The 10822-nt window shown below is 39.3% G+C and overlaps 1 non-coding gene across 1 annotated transcript; it reads right to left on the reverse strand.

Moving 5' to 3' along the window:
* Positions 1 to 9522: 9522 nt before the first annotated feature.
* On the reverse strand, positions 9523 to 9629 carry LOC118932930 (U6 spliceosomal RNA). The gene has a single exon (XR_005032958.2). It is a non-coding gene; the product is annotated as a U6 spliceosomal RNA (small nuclear RNA).
* Between the last annotated feature and the right edge of the window lie 1193 nt (positions 9630 to 10822).

Below are 10822 nucleotides of genomic sequence, written 5' to 3' on the forward strand. Positions count from 1 at the left end.
GAGGTACAAGACATGATAAAGCCCATGGGCACCCTTTGCTTGGATTAGTACAATCTTTTCCTTACTGAACAGCCTTTCATTATTGTTACTGAAGAGATCTTCTCCACCAGTATTTTGACTACATCAATCCTCTTCTCCTCTAGACTTACTGCATTACAAATAAGAAACAAGGCCCTTGTGAATGGCTTCAGAACCTCTTCCGGGTCGCATTACACTCAAAGAAGACCTCACTTCCTGTTTCCATCTGTGCCCCTTCACTGCCTCTTGGCAGTATTCTACTATCGTATTCTTCCACTACCCAAACTCATCTCTGAGAGCCCTCAGTGTTTTAGATAGAATTAAACACAGAGTGGGAAGAATTGAAAAAAATAATTTTTCAGGCCCATTCCAACTCTATAATGTCAAGATTTTAAAGTTATAAAATCCATCTTCCTAAACCATCACTTCCACCTCCTCTCTTTACAGCCACTCTATTCTCTTCAACAAGTACCAAACTGAGAACATACACCTTCCTCCCTCCAGTACACTTGCCTCCACAAAGTCTTATCCAGAAAAGAAACTAAATCTCAGTTTCTCATTACTTAAAACTGCAACTTAGAAAAAGTTCTTCCTGATCTTTAGCAGCTTCACCCATAGAGTACACAAGCCCAGTGTGGAACAGGTAATAAGCACAGCATAAATACCTGTGAATTGACTGACAGTATTATTCATTCTTTTCATTTCACATACTTGCTCAGTGTTTTACCAGTTGTCTCTTTATCCTCTGCATCTACCTAAAAGTTGCAGTTTGGCCTTGGGCCTATCACAATAAGATAGCTCTGTAATCACTTAAAAAATCCCCATTAACCATGAGTGGTAGATGGAGACTCATAGCTGTTAGTAGAGGCTGTCATAATATGCCACTCTAGAAGAATATTTCACAATAGATTTATGCTAAATTGTTAATTTTAAAAAGCAGTTTATAAAATATTATATGCAGTATAATTTTACTAGAAAGGAAAGAGTAACTGTGCATAGGAAAAACATGGCTAGAATATACAGCAACCGGCTGGCAATAGAAAACCTCTGGTTAGGGTTGTGGGTGCTGTGCATCTATGAAGGCATGTGCACGTGTGCTTTTCAACATTTCCTGAAACTTCTACAATGGAAGTGTTTACTACAGTCTCTACATTTTCATAGGAAGAAAAATTCTACCCCTCTTCTCAAAAAACTACATCGAATTGCTGCAACAAAAGGTGGGCTCCAATGACAGAAGCCAGCCTCTTTTCTAGGCCGCCTCCTTTTGTAGCTTATGAGGTGATATTGTTTAGCCTTGTCCACACTTAGAATAAAGCTTTGAAGTTTTTCTTGTCAAATTTCACTTGGACTTATTAGCCAGCAGCAACCTAGTGACCACAGCTTTAAAACCCTGCTATTAGGAGCAGTACATGGGTGGTATTTCATCATCTATGAATGGTAGGTAATTTTTATAACAGCACTTATTCTACTGAAATAAATTATACATTCCTCACAAATGTCATCAAAAGAAACTTATCACAATGGTAGCAAACATAAGACCTTTCAACAAGTAAAATGGTGTTTAAAAGGGTGGGAGGGCATGGATTTATAAATCAGCCAAGGTGCTATCTCACATGGGATACATATATTTAAGAAGAAAGAACCTGCTAAAACGCAAACGACGGCATAGCATCCCTTCCTTCATTTTAGTATGTTTCTTCCAAACTGAATGCCCCACCCCTCCTCATTGGAGAAAGTACAAGGACATTCGCCAGTGGAGAGAAAATAAAAGTGTAAACCTCAGAATCAGCTCGTCACAAATTGGCAAATATTGCTAGTGGTAATTATCCGCAAAGACCTCAGTCCTGTCACTTTGCAATTCTCTGCTCAGTATTTAACAAAAAGGAACGAACTCTTTTTAGTAAAATAATTTTTCAGGACGTGTAGAGCTCGTTTCCTATGTAGGTCTTAGAAAAGCTTTCCTTGTTTTGTTTGTGTGTTTTAAGTTAATATAATTCCCTTGCTCCTATATGAAAGCTGAAAGCACTTGCACTCTTAACCCACTTCCTGACCAGGAAAATCTCTTTTAAAAGATTACTATGTTTTTAAATCACAGATCTAGGCGCTATGAGTTTCTGCGGCCGTTCATCCGTGCTGAATGGCAAAAAGAGAACTTGAACCTCCCAGACAGAAAGTTGTATCTGAGAACCAGTTTGAGATCTTCTTCACCCATGTGAATTACCCCAGGATAATAACAGAATGAGAGAAGATGATATGTATGGACAATATAGAGTCAAAATTATAGATGATCATATAGATAGTTCAAATTAACTACTGGTTACATTTAGAAAAGACCCCTCCTCCGGAGAAAAGAGGTTTTGAGTTCATTTCCCTGCGCCGTACTCCTCTACCGTTGAGGTTTTTTTTGTTTTTGGTGGGGAGGGGGGCGGGCAGAGATGCTAATTTTAATTAATGGAAGATCCACTAGACCCCAGGCAAGGGCTTGAGTCCGAGGACCGGGTCTCCTCCTGTGCCTCTCCCGGGAGTAACGAGCAAGCAGGCTTCATTACTGGCAGCTGAGGGGAAGGGTCACTGGGAATGGATTTGCAGGGCCCTCATTGAGCGATCGCTCCATGCTGAGAGGAGCTGGCCGTGCTCTCGGACACCTGGTCATTAACATTGCTAATTAGCAGCCATTAATCAGAGCGCTCGCTTTTTTTTTTTTTTTGTCGTTGTTGTGTGTCACCGGCTCAGAGGAACCAAGTGAATAAGAAGATTGTTTCATTACCTCCACGAGAGGTGGAATGAAAGCAGTTCCCATCAGCTCAAGATGAGATGGATTAGGGAAAGGTTAGACAGCAGTTTGAGATGAGCGGGATGGGGGTGCCTTGGAGGGGCCAGGAGACCTGAGCTGTGTGCTCAGGGAAAAGCAGTCACCTATAATTAATGAAATCTTCTGCAACCTAATTCTAATCGCCGTGTGAGCGTTTCTCCAACCACCAAATTTTGTACTTTCAGAGATTTATTTTCTTCTGTTAGTGCAGGGAATTATCTTTCAGTCATCTTAATTCTGTTTGGAACGCTGGAGGTTTTAGGTTTGATATTTTCTGCCTTCTCATTCTAAATTCATATGTTCATTCTGATTGATGTAATTTAAAATTTTAAGTAGTTGTTACTAAAGCACTTTTAGAATATCTTCACTATTTTACCCAAATGGATATATTCCAACCAACAGTCAAAAGGTAACTAAAAAATAATTCTACAGATTTTAGAATGGAAACAATAAAAATAAATGGTTTATTCTTACTCCTCACTACCCCTAGAAGGCAAGAGGGAACTCTATATTGATTTGTATATAATGACACATTGAGAAGAATAACACGTCATTAAGAGGGACTAAAGATGGTGTGTGTCCCTGTGTGTGTGTAAATTGTTTTTTGTTGTTGTTAATTCAAGTGGCAATGTGATGAACATGTTTAAATGGAGCTTTTTTTCTCTTCTGGAATGTGGGTGTAATGCAGCACACTATATTTTTCTTAATTTCTGGAAAATGGAAATCTTGGTAACAGGTTGCATGTGCCGATGTTGTCATCATCACCGTTTTTTATCTAGAAAAGAATATTGTAAGAACACTTATTTAATTAGCAGGTTAGTTAACTTCTGTGAGTTCATTCGTTTATTTATTAAAATGTGCTCACCCAAGAGCTGCAGAGCAGATCTCAACTTATGTGGGAAGTTCTTTTTACTGAAACAGTGAGAACTTCATCCAGCTTTTTGCTGTGTCTGCTTTGAGTCTCTCTGTAGTGGGTTACAAAATGTGATTTGCAGTGGCACTAAGTGACTAGGAAGCAGAGATTGCCTAAGTATTTATTAGTGCTGTGGTCTCATTTGGACATGTGTAATAAATATACATTTGCACATATAATACGTACCCCTTTCAAAGCGAAATTATTCATTTAATGTGCCCTACATTTCAAAACAATAAAAGGCTAAACCTGTTTTTTATGTACTCATTTGTTCTGTTTACAAAGAACTATGAAGTTGTTGGGGGAAGGAAGCAAGTATGTAAAACTAATCTGAGGAGCATTTCAATTAGGTTGGAAATCCTTAATATGATTTCTAGGACTTCATGGGAAAGTTGAACACTCAAGGGGAAATTACACAAAGAACAGCTGAGAAAAAGTTGCATTCTGGCACAGAATCATGCAAATGGGGCACATTCTTCAGTTTTCTCATGACGGATTGCTTCTGAAACCACCGAGCCGAGCTGCAGCAATGCTAATGAGGGAGATGCATCAATGAACAGTGTCATCCCAGGGGCTTCCGAAGGGGGCAGGGGGTAGGAGGGGGCCAAGAGGGAATTGGTGGAGGAAGAAGGAAGAAAGGAAGAAAAAAGAGAAAGAAAAAGGAGGGACAGCAGTTGAACTTTGAATTACTCTGGCTAGACCATCAAAAAACAAAACTGACTTAGCAGGTAGGGATGGAAGATACAAAATGAACAGAAATACAATTATATGCTTTTACGATTTTAGAGACTGTCAAGGAACAAAATAGGATGGGAGATAGAAAACTTTTTAACTGTGTGCCTGTTGGACTAAAAATGAAATAAAGTTGGGAGCAAAAATGCTCCTATCCAGAGAACAGCTTGTGGTTTCTTTATTAAGGACTCTGAACTATAGTGGAAAAGACTGGGAGACCATCTATGTCAGAAAAAAACTAACACTTCTTAGTCTTAACTTCTTTGTGGTTGCAGATTTCTGATCTGAATATTTTTGTCTAATTTGTAAACACGTACATCTGTAGCTCACTTACCACAAATGACAGTTTGCTTATCATTCCAGTTGTGTCTTGAATGTTTTTTTAAGCCTTAAACACATACACATGAAGATTAGTTTTTTAAAAAGAGTATTTCTCTTGCAATTAATAAGTGACTACTTTTGTAGACATCTGTGAGCAGATTTCTCTCTCTTGAGTTGCTAAAACCACCCATCCACTTGCTTCCATTCCCACCTAGTGAATGCAAAATTCTTAATTTGCTTCACTTATTCCTTCCATTCTGGACCTCCAGTACACTATATTTCTCATGGAAATCAAGTCAATAGCTACTTATTGAGCATTAATTATATTTAAGGCACTTAAGGTATTTTTATAAAGAAACTTCTAAAAAACATGTAACACTATACGTTTCAGACCTTTTAAAGTGGTATTAAGTTCCCAAACATGAATTAACTCCCTGTATAATAACACCACCTTGAGCATAGCCAATGTGATATTGATGTGAACTATGTGGTATATTTCTGTAATTGCCCACTAAAGTTAATTCAGTGCTGGTCACACAAATACAGTTAAAATGTATTTTTCCTTTCAGTATCTTACTTTATTAGCAACTGGTTTTAAACATGTAAATGGCAACTGTGTCCCCACCTTCCCTCTCCCTTCCCCGCGTTTGCAGAACACTGCCATTTCAGCTCCTTATGTTATGTACATAAACAAATCAAAAAAAAATGACTGATGAATTCCAATTCTTTAATGAATGAGTAGTATATAAGAAGCTCTGCTCTAATCCAATACAGGTTGATGCTAAAATCAGGTCCCTGTTTTTCTTCTGCTTGATTTCAACCAATAGGAACTACAAAATTCAGAATTAAACCTGAAAGAAAAAAATCCCTAACTCACTCTCTTGTGTATTACAGTTCATATGGTATAGTTTCCAAGACCACCCACAGTTCTGAGACTGCCTAATGGAAGATTGTATCAGCTGCTGTACCTAATGACAACTAGATGAGTTAAGAATGAAGTGTTAGCATTCATAGTACTTGTGGGCATAAAACAGATTATTCACATCATTTCAAAGATAACCTCTGTAGCAAAATGCATTCATTCATGTTAACACATTTCTAACTAATCAAGTGCATTATCTATTGAAATTAGCTTAAAATTTTAATTTCTCAGATAAAAAAATATATTGCATTAAAGGATCTGTTAACATGTATTTAGACAATTTTAAATTATATATTAATGGAAACTGCAAAGCATGTTTCTGGCATCTCAGTGTCATTTAACAGCATAATTATGAACAATGTTATTAATTGGTAGGTTGCTATTGTCCATCACACACCTGAGAGATCCCAGAGTGTCTCAAAAAAACTTTCCCTCTGAAAAATCTCTAAAGACAGAGAGAATACATTTGAACCACCAGCTATCTGGGAGTAAAGGCTGAGGCAGTCCCTCTTCTTGCTCCCCTGTCTTCCTTTCCAAGAAGTAACATTTCTTTGAAGTCTCCTATTTTATTAAATCCCTATGATTTACCCTACAATGTCAGCGTGTTCATTTTACTGTAAAAATGATTTCTACTAACTATTGTACTTGCGTGCCTTTAAATCTTAGAGCAAAACTGACTCCAGGAAGATGCACCTTGTCCCCCGCCACCTCCACCACACCCACACACCCAGTCGCCTCCAGAAAACTGTCATCCTGGATGAGGGAGGGCAAGGCAGTCCATGAGCCTGCCTTGGGCTGAGGGACTCAAGTTTGAAACCCTGCAGCAGACTCACTGCAGCTCTGGGCACCTGAGCTCTTAGCTGCTTTGATCCTTGCCTTCCTCAGGTGAAAAATGAAAGGGGTAGACTAGGTGTGGATCTGGACACTCTTTTCACTGTTAGGATGCTATCATAATTCTGAGGAACACATTTTGTTTTCTCTATGGAGAGGAACAGGCACTAAAAAGATTAAGTAGGTGAACTCAGTGAATCTTGTCCAATATAAGGACTTTAAGAGTGCATGGCCTCCATATGTGAAACATAAAAATAAAAACCTACTTACTGTTTCGGCAAATTCAATCCTCCAAAACTTTAAATATCAAAGCCTGGAAAAAATTCCTGCTTGTATTTCCTTTTGTTTTTGCTTGTCCAATAAAACTATGTTGAATTGGAAACAGATAGTTATAACCCTCCATTAATCAAAGCTTTTTCTTGGAGTATAATTCCAAGAGGAAGATGCAAAAAGGAACCAGAAACACCTTATGACAAGTTTTGTTTTGTTTTATTTTCATTTCAAAATATCTATTTTATACACACTTATTTACTAGATTTAGTGTGCAATGTATCTCCATCCTTATCTACGGCACTTTGGTTTCCAGCTCAAGCTCTGGAATGAACCCTGGGTTGAAATCCTACCTCCTGCATTTGCTTAGGGAGTTCTTTATCCTAAGGCTTAGTGCTCTCATCTGTAAGATGAAGATAATGACACCTCACAGAATTGGGGGGATTAAATGAGATAATATATATGTCAAGTGCTCAGAGCAGTGTTTGGCCCAAGGAAAGTAGTCTACTAATGTTATCTCTTATTAATACCATTACCAGATGGTGGGAACTTAATGCCAAGTAGGAATTAGCTTTGAGGAGTCTGAAGGGGGAGGTTCAGGAAGAGGGAGAAAGAATATACCAGAAAAAAGAACCCCAGAAAGCCTGGAAGCAAAGGTGAACATGGGAAGTTTTGAAAACTTTCAGTAGCTCAACCTGGCAGGAAGTTGGGTGGTGGGTGGAGGGCAGAGATGGAAATTGAGGCTGAAGAAGGAAGAAGGGACTGGAAGGCCGCTTGAAGTTTAGATGTGCCACTGAATGGCCTCTTAACGCCAAGGACCCATCATCATGATTAAACAGGTGCACGAAGCACACCAGAGATATTACAGTAGCAAAGTAATGCAGAATCCTTAGCCAAGTGCCCTCCAGATCACCTTCAAAAACTACGTTCTTTGATTAAAAATGAAAAGGCTTCCATACTTCCCACACCTCTCCTCTGCATGATGGCCATCCCAGCCACTGTCACGGCGCCCGGCCAGTATAGACAGTCCTTTCTGCTGGCAAGGGAACCACCTGCACATGAAGAGTCAGCCACTAGGGATCCTGGTGACATTACCTTACTTTCTGTCCTAGCTGACAAATGCGACCCACAGCCCCTGCACCCTCAGGCTCGGTCTGGCCAGGGTATCCCTCACCTGTGTGCCTTGCCTATGTGAGCCCTCCCATCCTCCATCCCAAGGCAGTCTCATTTCCCAGGCTTCAGTTTGTGCTCTTCACACCTCAGTGGCTCCCTATTTCACTCAGTGGCAAATCTAAACTCCTCCATGCAGCATTCCAGTCCCTTCTTTCTTCTTCAGCTCGGTTTCCATTTCTGCCCTCCACCCACCACCCAACCTCTTGCCAGGTTGAGCTACTTGAAATTTCTCAAAACTCCCCATGCTCACCTTTACTTCCAGGCTTTCTAGGGTTCTTTATCTGGAATATTCTTTCTCCCTCTCCCTGAACCTCCCCCTTCAGACTTCTCATAGCTAATTCCTACTTGGCCTTAAGTTCTCAGCTTATATGGGAGCCTTTCTTAACTGTAGAAGACTTGGTCAGGGGCCTGCTTACATGTTCCATGGCATTCCAGTCCTTACCCTTATCAGAGTTGGGTTTTTTTCCAAATATCATTGTGATAGGTATATGCTTATTTGTCCTATTCCAAATAATAAATTCCTTGACAGCAGGGGCTGTTTTACCACTGTACTCCCAGTCCTGAGCACAGAGCTCTTTACATAGTAAGTCCTCAATAATATTTGTTAAATAGATTTTTTTATGTTTATCAGATTAATTCATATATTCATCTTGTGCTCAACATGAAAGGCACATTGATTATAAAAGTCATTCTTAGTACACTGCAACGTTAGAAACTTCCAGGCACTAGCCAACCACAGAAGAGATAGGGGCCTAATGAAACATCGACCCTCAGCTTCTCGCCATCCCATCCATCCTGGGGAATAACAACCTGCATGCTGCAGAGAGCTCCTGGCAGAGCTGCTAAATTTCCATTGAGGAAAATATTACTAGCTTATTTATGCATCTTCAAGGCTGTCCCTTCCATCCCAAACACTGAAGAACCCCAGGATGGGGAATGGTATTTGTTGTGGGAATATAAGGAGCATAGATCCATGAGGAGTCAGTGGGAAGATCCACATAATGAAGTCATGACTGGTTGTGTGGAAAAGTTTGGGACATAGATCTTTTGAAATATTTTGTTTATGATTAAGAAAACCTGTGAGGTTTTCCAACCCCTGTACCACTGTAATGCATGTGGGTGTGTGTAGGTGAGCTGGGCAGTTCTCTTCCTTGTGTCTTATGACTAAGTACTAATTATTTAAGAGTGATTTTCTATACCCTCCTCTACCCTGATTTAACCCAGCATTTTACCCAGGCAGACTCTCCTGTAAATCATGAGTCAGTGGAGGAATATTTCAAATACCTCTATTCCAATCACAAACACTTTTTTCTGGAATACCCCTCTCACTTCACTTTTGACTTTATGGCCATTCTACTTTCTCCAGACTTTTAATCCTATTTCAGTGACCATTTTTGGCTCCCATTATGGATCCTGAAACTTGGCTTTTCTCAAGTTTTCCCTCTTGATCTTTTAGAACTTTGGTTTCTTAAACTCAATGTTTGGCCAGTTCCACAACTAGACTTTAGTTACCCTGAACAAGTATTTTTTTTTAATATGGAATGCTTCATGAATTTGCGTGTCATCCTTGCGCAGGGGCCATGCTAATCTTCTCTGTATCATTCCAATTTTAGTATAGGTGCTGCCGAAGTGAGCACTGAACAAATATTTTTTTATCTCTCTTTTGCTAGAGATACGTATTTCAAATACATCGAAAACCAACTTAAAAAACAAATAGCCATTCTAGAACCAATGCCCATGGTGGACTTTGGACCACCTTACCCCAGCCACACAGTGGGCTAGTGTTTCCCAAAGAGTAGGACCTGTTCCACATTAGCTGGTGGGTATGCGGTGGTACACTGGCCTGGCGCTGAACACCGGTGATCCACAAGGTGAATGAGAAAAGCACTCTTTTTTCGTTTCTCTGTTATTCCTTCTGATTCCAGTAAGAATAAAGTCTCAGTGTTAATCATGAACACATTTCCCATACTTTACAATACTCTAACACAGAAGAAATCAATAACTGTTGTTTCCTTTTATTTAGTAGTTACTGTCTCTTTACAGCACATATTTGTCTTCTGTTTATAGTAGTAATGTTTTCAGAGTAGTTTACCTTACACCCAAATACTATTTAAAAGGTACATTATGTAAAGAAAATATTTAAATAATCATACAAGCACAGGTAGTGTGTGGCCATGATAAAAAACATGACATTGCTCATGAATTGCTGAACTTTGGCAGGCAATAAAAGATAGGCCAAAGTTGTACATCAAAATCAGACATAGATATTAGGAATTGCTTAGATATTTTCTGACTCTCAAGATACCAGGTTTTCTTTAAATCAGCAGTAAAAACATTTTCATTAATTCTCTAAGCATTTCTTAAGGACATTTTTAAAAACACAGACTCCCTACTTCTATCCCTACCCTTTTCTTCCTCAAAACCATGAAATGTTTGTTCCATAGACTACAGCACTCATGAGTCAACCAAAAAAAAGGATCCTTTAGTCTCATAATTACCAACGGAATAAGCAGAACTTTCAGAAAACAAGCTGGTGTTCAAGAAAATAATTTTCATTGCCAGCACCTAACCACCGGTCTCTTTCTTAAGAAGAGGATGAGGCCCACAGGGTAATAAAAGGCCCTATAAAACCACATAAAAGTTCCACATGTGCTACTCTCTGAGAGGCCTTCAAGGGGGTAAGGGCTGCAGGGGGTCAGGGGAACAGGGCTAAGAGCAAGACAAAAAAAAAATCTTGCTTCTGGAGAAGCAGCTCTTCTTACACAAAAATCTAATTAACATAACAGGTTCCTGTTTGCAGAAGATCTTGTTATCAGTGAAAAACAACAAC

The sequence above is a fragment of the Manis pentadactyla genome, chromosome 1, assembly GCF_030020395.1.
Source record: "Manis pentadactyla isolate mManPen7 chromosome 1, mManPen7.hap1, whole genome shotgun sequence".
Lineage (NCBI taxonomy): Eukaryota > Metazoa > Chordata > Mammalia > Pholidota > Manidae > Manis > Manis pentadactyla.